We start from the raw sequence: 12,371 nt of genomic DNA on the forward strand, positions 1-12,371 counted from the left end.
TACTCGGGAAAAGCACACCTTTGTATTGTGTCATGCCATCAACATGATGGCAGATCATAACATTACAGAGAACTCTGCACCCAGCACTATATGTTTGAATAAAATGTTTGTCCTGTTTGCCATGTTCATCCTTCATCAGAATTTAGTATATGTTCAGTTTACTGAATGACACGTGTATTACAGTAACAGAACTGCACATAATAGTGGACATTACGTATGCTACGTTATCACTGACTACCCTGTGTGTCAAAAACAAACTTTCTCATAGTTTAAGACATGCTATTTAGAGGACTTAGGCAGTATTACCCAGCACGTTTGCCTTAGTTTCAAAGGTAGAAATGATCCCTCAGTTTGAGCAATGTAGGCCACGGAAGGCATCTTCGGACATCCCCACCTTTCATCCACATACTGGAAGGAGTGCGCTAAAGACCCATGTAAGACATGTCTTCCTGAGCCTCATGTGGTAGCCATGGGAGTCATTTGAAAAGATTCACTAGGCATGTGTTTGGGAATGTTTAGAATGGAGGCGGTCACTTGACAACTGGTAAAATGTAGACACATTTTGTATTCACTAGTGAAGGTTGTGGATGCACCAACTTTCAACATGTCTGGACATATGTGTTTATAGAGGTTTGTTAGTGGTGTGTTTGCGTACAATTTGGTTAATAACTAGTTGAAAGGTTGTCCTGAATGGGGATTCCATCCTGTGGCGTATGAATGTGATGAGCCCTTGAATGACGATAGTATGTTGATGTGAGTGCACTGATCTGTTGGATTGGGCCCGTGGTCGGCGGTATAAGACTCTTGAGTATGGTGCGTGAATGGCAGCATGTGAATGGACCATAAAGTGGTTTGTGTCTTGATGGTGCTTTATGACTTACCTTCAGTAGACTTGGTTTCAATATTCAAATACTTAGATAAGTGTTTGTGCTTCGAAGCTACCATTTCTGGAGTTGCTAAACCAACCAGTGTAAGTGATGAATGAACATTAAAAAATCTGTACTAGATTTATATCTGTGTCGGTAAGGAAACTCCATCGCAATGGCAATAGAATATCCTTACCATGAAGATAATGGTCTGCCCACCCGATATACATATGCGGGTGGACCATTGGCATAACTGTGGGGAAGTCTGCTCCCTCTCTGGCATGGTTGCACCCTTCCCATGTCCGGGCTGAGTAAGGGCCATCTGCTTCTGACCTCTGTTTCCACCCATCTAATTTAGATGTGCAGACATACAGGTCAGTTTTCATTGCCCATCACCACCTGGAAAACCATGGTGATAAGGGCAGGAAAATCTGTCCAGTGCCCCCCTTGCCATAGGAGATAACTGATGGACCTCCCTGTCATATTGATGGAGTAGTGTGTCAAACGTAAAACAGTATTGACAAGAAACGCCAAGCTCTTGTCAATGTTTTTGGAATTGGAAGTAATTTTGGGCCAGATGTAGGTAGGCTTTTACCGGTCGGTAACGGCCGAATTCGTCCGTTACCGACCTTTTCCTATGTAGGAGGCTATTTTACCGATTCGGTAAATAACGAATCGGTATTTATCGAATCATCATTTACCAATTCGGTATTTACCGAATCGGTAAATGAGATGTAGGAAGCATTGTAAACAGTGCTTCTGGGCTTTAAAAATTCGTTATTTACCACCAACTATTAGTTGGTGGTAAATAAGGAATTCCTATGTAAATGCATAAATATGCATTTACACCTGTGCCATGTGACAGACATACATGCCCTTAGGGCATGGATGTATGCCACATGTGCACACCAGCACTAATCAGGGGTGCAACAGGGTGTCAAAGTGACACCTTGCCACCCTTGAATTTTTCCCAATTTTACCGAATTGGTAATTACCGATTCGGTAATTGCCATTCGTTCCTATCGGCCTCTTAACGATTCGGTATTTTTTAACGATTAATTACCTACATAGGATTTACCGATTCTAAAATACCGAATCGGTAAAATTCAGTATTTTAGAATCGGTAAAACCTATTTACCTACATCTAGCCCTTAGAAATTTGGTGGGCAGAAAATTCTCAGCATGTCAAATGTTCAGTCCTCCGACAGGGTGACAGAGCCTTCTTTGTCTGCCAAAATATTAATAGGGACCTTACTAAGAACTCCTCAGTTATTTTTGTGATATAAACAATCAGAGGGGTCCAAAGTGTATGACTTGCATTGATTCTGTACACTGTCTCATAATGCTGTACAAAACTTGAAAGTCTGTACATGGTTAACATTACTCATTTATTAACATTTTGTGTTGAAAATTTCTGTAATATGTTGAGATCCACAAATTGACAACAAACCCATATGTCTCCAGCTAAAAACTGAACCCAATTTCTGTTGGTGGACCTAGCACCCATGATTGGAAAATGCTAAAAACACAACATTGACACATCACATTTATGCAGTGAAAATGCACCATTTTTGTGCAATGTGGATAGATATGGATTTTGGGCCCTAGCTAAGCTGACATCTCGGCAACCCTGCCCTCGCTAGGGGATTCCCATTTACCTTTGTTTGATCCATTTATGTTATGAGTACTAGGCTTAGCCACACGTGTGGGGCAGCATGTTAATGAATAGAAGTGGGGTAATGCAGGGTGGTTGGAATTTTGAATTTTGTGGATTCCTGCAGATTTTGGAAGTTTCCATCACAGAAATGTATGGAAAATGTGTTGTTTCAGGGGAAAGTTGGGGGTTTTCAGGACATTGTGGGTAAGAAAACCTCATGAGATCCATTCAAGACACACCATCCTGGAATGCCCTGGTTGAGTAATTTTCAAAAATGTCTGTGCGTAGCTTTGCACGGGTGGCACCACAGCATGGCCAGAAATATATCAACTACCCCTGTTGCTTATTTCTCAATGGAGCATTTTAGGGCATTTGGTGTCATTTTCTCTTTGCACACCCACACATGTGGGGTACCTTTCTTATCGGGAGATGTGTGGGAACCCAGGGTGGTAGGAAATCTGTGGCTCCCCACCGATTCTAGAACTTTCCTTCAAAGAAATATGAGGAAAATGTGTGTTTCTTACCAAGGTTTGACATTTGCAAAGGCTTCTGGGTAAAATAACCTATGAGAGCCATGCAAGTCAATCAACCCTGGACTCCTGTGTTGTCTAGTTTAAAATTGGGAAAATTTGCTCAGTTTCCCTTGGTGCCCGGCTGAACTAGGGCCAAACATCCACTGCTACCCACTTTGCAAAAAAAATGTCAGTTTTGAGAGGGATAATGTGATGTATCCATGATGCATTTTAGGCCATTTCTTATCGCAGGCACTAAGCCTCCCCACACAATTGAGGTACTATTTTTATTAGGGGACATAGAGGAATACTGGGTGGAAGCAGATTCCAGAACTTTCCATCTCAGAAATGTGAGGAAAGTTTATTTATAGGTCGAAGTTTAAGGTTTGCAAGGGATTCTGGGTACAAAAACCTGGCCAGAGTCACACAAGTCACCCCACCCTGGGTTATCCTATGTGGCTACTTTTTAAATATGTACAGGTTTGCTAGGTTTCCCTAGGTGTCGGCTGAGCCAGGGTCCCAAATCCAAAGCTACACACGTTGGAAAAAAGGGTCAGTTTTCAGGGAAAACATGTGTTGCACCCCTGTTGTGTTTGGCCCAGTTCCTGTCATTGGCACTAGGCCTACCCACACAAGCAATGTACCATGTTAATTGGGAGACATGTGGGAGCATAGAATACTAGAAAATGTGTTATTAACAGTTGGATTTTGCTGCATTTGTGCCTTCCAAATGTAAGCCAGTGTATAAGAAAGAAAACATTTTGAAAAATACGCTCTAAATGATATACTAGTACAGGTAACCACAAATTCAGAGATGTACAAATAACCACAGCTCCTAAACTCCATATCTTCTGCCCATTTCAGAAATACATAGGTTTCTTTGGCACCCATTTTTTACTCTATATATTTCACCATATGAATTGGTCTACACTCCTCCACATGCTGTGGCAGTGCCCACAGATTCGGACCTACTGGGAGGCGGTACTGATGACACTAGACAAATGCACATCGATACCGCACACGTGGGAGGCATGCCTACTGGGCCTCTATCAGAGAACTTCACTGAATAAAGTCCCCTCTCGTTTCTGGGACCTTGGCCTACTCACGGCGAAAAGATTGATCACGAGACACTGGAAACGAAACACCCCGCCACTACCGGAACACTGGCACACATCATTAGACACCTGGGCGAAAGCGGAAAGCACCACCCTCCATAATGAGGAAACAGCAGGCCTACGACAGTTTCCGATAGCGGCGTTGTGGGATGTAATGCTTAACTCCTTTCATAAGGAATGCCGTCTAACACGGAACCCTGCAGAGGCCAAACACCCGGATGGCCCCACCGGCACACCCCCTGCTGCCACACCGTACGGACAGTCTTGATGTTGCTCCCCCCAGCGCCCCCTCACTCGACTCACATACCACAACAGACACATTGCCCCCCCAACAGCCATGCTCGCTCCCTTAGTCCATTGTGAACGACACCCACACGACCCCCCCGCGTTGACACACCCTCGACTAGCTGCAGGTGTAGCAGCTTTACATCAGATGACCATAACCAACCCTTCCCACTCCCCCCCTTAGTCCTCTGTTTCCCCTCCTTCCCCCCTTCCCTCACTGTTCATTACAGAATGTTATATCCTCTGTAGCGCTAACATGACCTGGAACATTTGTGATGAGAAAAATTGCTGTGAAATATGAAGCGGAGAACCACTGCATTGGGTGATATGCCCCGTAAACATGACAGGCATCCCAGAGATGTAATGCTATGTATGTTGTAGAATTCATGTTTTACTTCTCCTGTGTTTCCAATAAAGGATATTTAAACAAAAAAAATGAATTGGTCTACACTTGGTACACCATGGAAAACCATTGTACAGTGCAGCTCAATTGTTGGCTCTGGGTACCGTGGGTTCTTGGAGAATGTACAAACTAGATATATCTAGAAGGGTCTAGCAGCCATAATGGTATATTGCTTTTGCAAATTGGCTTTGGTAACAAAAAGTTACAGATGAAAACATTTGTCACAACTGGGCATTTTTTCCTATTCATTTTCTATAATTCTTTATTTTAAAAGTCATTTTCTTTGAAAAGTCCTTGAGGCATCTACACAGATGACCCCTTGCTGAATTAAGAATTGTGTCTACATTTCAGAAATCTATAATTTTACTGGATCACCCATAGGTTTCACACTGGTTTCTACCACAACTGGAAGTAGGCTGAGAGCACAAAAAATAGGAAAAATAGGCTATGTCTTTGAAAAATGGCAAAACTGTGGTTTAAAATGTTTTTTTTTTTCATTTAACTCTGCATGTTCCTGAAAGCTGGGAAGATGATGACTTTAGCATAGTAAACCATTTGTTGATGCATTTTTAGGAGAAACCCCCAGACACTTTTATCTAGAACACATTTTGCTGACATTTCTTGAAAACCTCAAACTTTTCCTATATTTTGTCTATTTTCTTGGTCCCTTCCAGGATATTCAACAAACCCTGGGGACACTTTTGGACCTTCTGGGTATTCTTTCAGGAAGAAGGTCTGCTGTGCTGCTGAAAGGACTACCACTCTGCCTGACTTCTACTTTGAAGGAACTACTGCCCTGCTACCTGCTGTCCTCTTGCCTGAGGAGGAAGAACAGGACCTGCAACCTCTCGAACCCAGGACCCCAGAGTGACTCCGATGGCTAGTCAGCTAGCCTCCTGATCAGAGCCTCAGGGTCATAAAAAGCTCCCCAAATAACTCCTGAACTCAGCTGCAGCAAGTTCCTGACCCCCAAGTGGTGCCTCTCAGGTTCTGTACCCTAGGTGGGGCTCAAGGGTGCTGAAATCAAGCTTTTTGGGCTCGATGTGACCATGAATGAGCCCATTCGCACAGAGAACACACTGCTGAGACCGAAAATCAGCGTGATGTCCTTTCAGTCCATCTCTTTGCACTGCAGCTTCAACAGCTCACTGGAGACCACCAACATGAAGATCTAGCCCATCCATTCATGACATCCAGTCTGCTCTTCGCGCCACTTCAACAGCCTCCCGCGAAGCTCCTTATGTTCCTCACAGTCCTCTCCAATGCAAACGGGACTCTTGGTACAAAACTTGGGAAGGTAAAACTTCAGAGGGACTAATCTGGGGCAGTATCAGACATGCGTCCATAGGAATTGGCCTTAGCTTTTACTTTGATCTTGTCCAGCTCAATCAGTTTGGCGGTTTGTGCTTTTAGGCACTATTTCACACTTTATTCTTTAAAAATCATACCTCCAGTTATGCTGATTGAATTTTTGTTGCTTTGTTCTTGTTGTATTTATTACATTTTGGTTTGTTTTTCTAACTTGGTGGGAGATCCTTTTTCTGTTTTATTTTCATTGTTTTACTGTTTGAAGGGTTGCACAATACTTTACACATTGCCTTTAAGTTAAGCCTGACTGCTCTGTGCCAAGCTATCAGGGGGTTGATCACAGGTTAATTTGGGGTTTGCTTGTGTCTTACCCTGACAAGGATTGTGGTTGCACCCTAGTCAACTAACAACACAGTTAGTCACAAATCCGTTTGGCCAAACTTGGAAAGCTCAAATATTGCGATGGTTCTGCAGGTGTTCTTACCTGTCATCTGCATGTTATAAACAGAGCTGGAGCTTTGCTTCTTTCCCAGCCTCTGATCATCATGCATCTTTTTGACAATAGCACTATTAACAGATACAAGAGGATCTGTGTACCACTCACATCATCCCAGAGCTGCCCTACAGTGTTTGCAAGCTGTGCCTTGAAGTTCAACTAAATGTTGTAATAGGCAGACGATCAAATTGAACAATCTCATAGTGTTGTTATTATGTAACCTCCATATTAAAGACATGCCTCTCTGGAGCTGCAAGCAACCCCTGAGGAATCATCCTAGTAATGGAACTGGCCATTGGCTTGCAAGAAGCCTCTGCAGCTAATACATACCACGTGTACCTATCTCACTGGCACTGTAAAGTGCAGCATACAGGTTACACACCATTCTGCAACAGGTGCATTAAACAAACATAATTGTTCCAGGATCAGAAGTTGAGGGCGTCAGTTTACATCTCTATGCAGCAGATTCATTATTTTAAAAAAGCAAATTACTTGATATTACAACCTTTGGCCTGCGGGCTACACACAGATTTCTGCAACAGAGACTAAAGCTTGGATGTTATGTAATGATAGTTGAAATCTATCGCCTGCATGTTACACAGTTTACTTTGATAAGTGCTTAGCTCACCGATAAATGCATAACTTGCCTTAACCTACTTTATGGTACATCAGACATACCGCAGAGTTCTATTATATGATTTAAAGGTGGAAACCCCCTTTTATCTATTCTAACCAGTGATTGCCCTAGGTCTATTTGACACCTGGATGAATAGCATTTTATTGCATATGGTAAGTGTCTCCAGGCAGTTAATTGCAAGTGTTTTAAATACTATACTATCAGGTACTCATTTTAAAACATCAGTGATGTAAAGTTGAGTCGCCCCTGATTCGAAGCTATGAACCCGCAGTTTGTGCAAACCTCCGCGTGAACTACAACTCCCTTTGTCAAACTCATTTTCAGAGTACTACGATCATCTATGTCCTGAGATCCCAGCACAAAGTGCCAGTCAGAGCAGAGGTGTTTCAAGAGAGGTCTGAGATATGCTAGTAAAGATATACAACAGGGCATGATATAATCTAGCATAGAAATGCATTGGAAGAGCTGTGTGGCTATCTCAGTACTACAGGCCAAGGCAAAGATGTACTGGAATGGCAGTGACTCAGTACTGTTTTTTTCTAAAAGTATGCACTGTGGAACATTGTAGAGATGCTTGCAAGAACTCTGGATGGTTTAGTAGTTGAAGACAAGAGCATAAGAAGTGTCGGGAGAGGTGTTGCTAAGAGATCTGTGGACGTTTCAGTACTTGTGTGGGGGGAGGTGGAATACCTCATCATTGGCGGCTCGCAGAGGGAGTGCTGGGGGAGTGGTGAGGCGGGGCGGGGCAGGGAATCGGTAGGGTGAGAGGGTAGTGGACTCGAACATACGACTGAATGGAGTAAAGTAAGTAAATAAATAAAACTATTTACCTTGCGAGCGCCGCATCACCTAGTTGCCGATGCAGCGCGCGCAAGGTAAATAGTTCTATTTATTTATTTATTTACTTACTTTACTCCGTTCCATTGTATGTTCGAGTCCACAACCCTCTCCCCCGCCCCTCCCCAACCACGCCCCTCCCCAACCACGCCCCACCATCCGCAGCACTCCCGCTGCAAGCCGCCACTGTACCTCATTAAGTCCTTGGTTCCCCTTGGCATTTTAGTACTTTTTGTAGTTAGAGCAGCAATGTGCTGCTGTGCTGCCATTGGGAAGTCTCTTTAAGGTGACTGTGTCAGATTAGGTGGACTGTCGGGGTGAAGGGATAGCCCGGAGAACGTGTACTTTTGCAGGATCGGATGGGGTGCAGCATCAGAGCTGCCGACACGGCAGCTGGGGATCTGGGTTCTAGCCTCGGGATTGGCTCAACATCCTGTAATTCTGGGCAAATCACTTAATCTCGCCGTGCCCATGGACAGCGCCTGGATACCCTCACGGGTGATAAGCCATGCTATATACAAATCTAAAAACAAATACAGGTCTGTAGTTATCAGAATGCACAGAAAGAATGAGATTGTAGTAAATTACTCATTATATTTAGGAATGCACATTATTGGGTGTGCTCGATAGGCACCATGATGGGGAAAGGCTGCACTAAAACCTCTGGACTCAGTGGAAGACCACCAGCACAGCAGGTAGCAATGAGAGATTCTGGGCCACAAACCCACAGAATTGAGAAGAGGAAATAAAAGAGAATATCAAATGGATTCTCTGCACATTTAGCACAAAAAATAAAGATTGCACTAACAAGCAGAAGAAATGAATATGTACACCTTGAGAAAATAACAATGTTATTGCATGTCCTGATTTATAGTTTAGGAAAATTATCAATAGCAAACATACATTTAACAACTTAACTTAATGCGTGCAAAAAAGGGTAAGTCCACAATTAAATATTTGTAGAAAAATATATCTTTATTCTATTATTTTGATATTTTTTTATAATGAATTCATTAATAATTTTTGGAACAGTGTGCCCATATTTTAGAATTTCTGATGCATTATGACACATTATTCACATTCATGAATCACATTTATAGTTCAAACATAGAGAGCGGATGTATATGATGATGACTAGCGGCAGAATAGGAACTACACGCGTTTCGGCACTGCTGCCTTCATCAGGACACCGTCTTTTAGCATCACTACAAAACAAAAAACAAAAAATTACTTAATGAATATTATTGGACTTTATAGGCACCCAAAAGTTAGATATATACAATTTTTCACAAAATATATACATTATTGATTATATTACATTTGCATTGCACGGACCGATATTATTATTTTCATTTTTTCTTTCTTTTTTTCTCTTTCATGTACTTATTTTCAGCTTTTGTAGTTCAAAATCTACATATTAACCATATTATTATACTTCGTTTGGATACATGTAGAGGTTTGGCGAAACCGTACCTAATCAAATATGTGTAAAAGACACATCTACAATCAACAAGAACATCATTAAATATTTACATATTTACATATAAAAACTGTCATTATACATTTTCATAACTATCTACATATTTACATAGACATACACAATTGTTTCTGTATTATGAATCTTGTTCCCACATGGCGAAGGTTAAAGAAAGATAACAATAAAACTTGGAGAGATGAATAAGGAGAAGAACAAGATAGAGAGGATAATTAATAAAAGTTGAGATTGGTGTTTACGAAAAAATGGGAATGAAACAAACAGTTGCACTTGATATTGTCTTAGTCCTGATTCATAGCCTGTCCCTTTACAGCCCATTGCCTGCCATTTAGTCCTACCCGATTCCCTCAGTTTACTGCAAAAAATGTATTTCTTTTTTCTTAAAGGCTTGGAGAGGAATTGAGAACTCTTGTCTTCATTTATTACGACAATTTTCAAAAGTGGGCAGCAGGGGAAAAGCGAATAACACCAGTTTATAAAGATTGTCAATTAACCTCTACCCAGAGCCTAACAAATCCAAGTTCAACACATACTTTTAAATGAATGAGGGGAGAAGGGATCTTGGCGAGTTCTATGCAACCAAATATATATAAAGTGCTAAACATGCATCATATTATTTGATTTGCTGGCTAAATAGAATTACCTCTGTAGGAAGGTAGATCCCTGACTATGATTGCCCCCAACTTTTTGCCTGGTGTTTTGCTGGTTTTCTGACTTAGTTGACCTGGGGCCCTGCTATTCAGGACCCCATGCCTACTGCTCTCTCTGTAAAATGGATTCCATGTACCTTAGGTAAATATCTAATTGGATACTGAGTCACCTTATCAGTCCCTGTACAGTGTACCTTAGGTACCCAGGGCATAGGTGTACCCAGGGCCTACCAGGGGCTGCAGCATGTATTATGCCACCCCTGGCTGGCCATCCAAATCTGACACAACTGGCTGCACGACAGCTGGGGCAAGGTGGTGTAATCAGCCTTTGCTTTAGATATAGTATACCTATATCTAACCCTAAAATGGACACACAGATCTCCTATCAGTCACTCCTATGGCAGGCCTTAACAATCCTGAAGGCAGAGTGCTTGGAATCGTGTGAGATGGTGCTCTGGCATGAGCTGAGCCTGTCTGCGGCTTTCGGGATCCATCCCTTAGCCGTTTCCATGATATCGCATACCATATACTCTTAAGTGCATTATAATCCTCGCGGTTATATGCCAACTCTGGTATCGCTTTATCAAAACATGTCGAGTAAGGTGTCATACGAATTGGAATACTAACCCCTCGCCAATTCTGGCGACGGGGTTAGCATTCCACCCTTCTAGAGAGACACGACATGTATGTAACCTGTAACCCCGGTTAAAGTCAGACAGAGCCTTAGCATCCACAAAATGGATGCTGCCACCGAGACACAAGTCTGCCCTCCTGCTGCTGGGAGTCCTCCCAGAGCAGGAGGCAAGGACAAAGGGTTTCCTGCCAGGGGCGGTGCCAGCACCGTCCCAGACAGGGTTTTGTGTATTCCAGGTAGGCAGGGCTACAGAGGAAGGTGACTGCAAGTGGCACCCCGGTGCTCACTGTGCATAGGCCGGCTGAAACCAGTTCCAGGGGCACTCCAGCCCCTGGCCTGCGGAAAGCCCGCCAAAGGAGAGGGGTGTAACCACCCCCCTCCTGGTCCCACCCATAGGGCAGGACTTAGTCGCGTGCCAGCCCCCTTTTCCCAGATAAAGGTAGGAGCAGGCCCCCTTCCAGATTAGATCATCTTTGGAATCAAGACACGACTTTCTACGAAAGGACTTCAAGATTTCCTTCTTCAAGATTCTCCCTTGTGACTAAGGAGTAGTCACCCTGCATCCGCAGGCACCATCAAGAACACTGCGGTCTGCTGCAAGTCCTTCCTCCGGAATCCGACTGCCCAGCTCGACAAGACCCGGCTTCCCTGGCACCTCCGACTTCTACTCACCTCTACAGCCAAGCTGAGAACCGTGAGTGCGACGAGACCTCAAGGGACCGACTATTGCCAAGACTGCACGACTTCTGCACAGCAAGCCCGCCGAGTAATTTCCTGGTGAGTGCTTTGGGGTCTGAGAAGCCCCGACCCTGAGCAGCTCCAGCACCGAAGATCAGCCCCCCAGCATCTCCACGATCGGCGTGGGGCCCTTCTGCTTTTTGCTGCTCACCGCATTGTTTGGCTACTAGCCCGCTGGCTTGTGGCCTTCTGAACGACGCCCGACGACATCACTGCTCCTGGTCTGGTTGCTCCAGACTGGCCCTTGCTCCCTTCCAGAAGAGGAGCACCCCGGACCCTCCTGGTCCACTCAAGACGCCATTTTGAGTCCACCGCGTGGGCTTGAATTAGCCAAGGCTTGTTGCCCAATCCTGGGTAACTTCGACGCCGACAGCTTCATCCATCGTGGGACAGCTCGCCTCTCCATCCTGGTCGCCGACAACGCCTCCTGGTCCGTGAGATCTGCAGAGCCAGCGTCGCCCACTCACCTAGTCGAGGTGACTACCATCCGGTGCCCTCCTGGTGCCCACTGACTACTGGCTAGTAGTCACGAACTTGGTCCCCTCTGCTTTCAGGTGTCATCCATGTTCCAGATCCAGGCTTGGATCAACTCGAACTATCTTCACTGGTCGCCTGCCAGCATCTTTTCTTCCAGGCTCCTGGTCCGGCAACAAGGATTCCCGACGTCTTTTGAGACATATGCAGCTGCAGCCCCTGGGCTAGGTAACTTCGGCATTTCGGTGCCCCAGCATAGCCTCA

General features: G+C 44.1%; 1 long non-coding RNA gene across 1 annotated transcript in view; it reads right to left on the minus strand.

Moving 5' to 3' along the window:
- Window positions 1-9,159: 9,159 nt before the first annotated feature.
- The window catches only part of LOC144771724 (uncharacterized), a 97,401-nt gene continuing 94,189 nt past the window's right edge, over window positions 9,160-12,371 (minus strand). The window contains exon 3 of the long non-coding RNA XR_013599448.1: window positions 9,160-9,321. This is a non-coding gene — a long non-coding RNA (uncharacterized LOC144771724). The remainder of the gene's footprint in view (window positions 9,322-12,371) is intronic.

The sequence above is a fragment of the Lissotriton helveticus genome, chromosome 8, assembly GCF_964261635.1.
Source record: "Lissotriton helveticus chromosome 8, aLisHel1.1, whole genome shotgun sequence".
In the NCBI taxonomy this organism is placed as follows: Eukaryota; Metazoa; Chordata; class Amphibia; order Caudata; family Salamandridae; genus Lissotriton; species Lissotriton helveticus.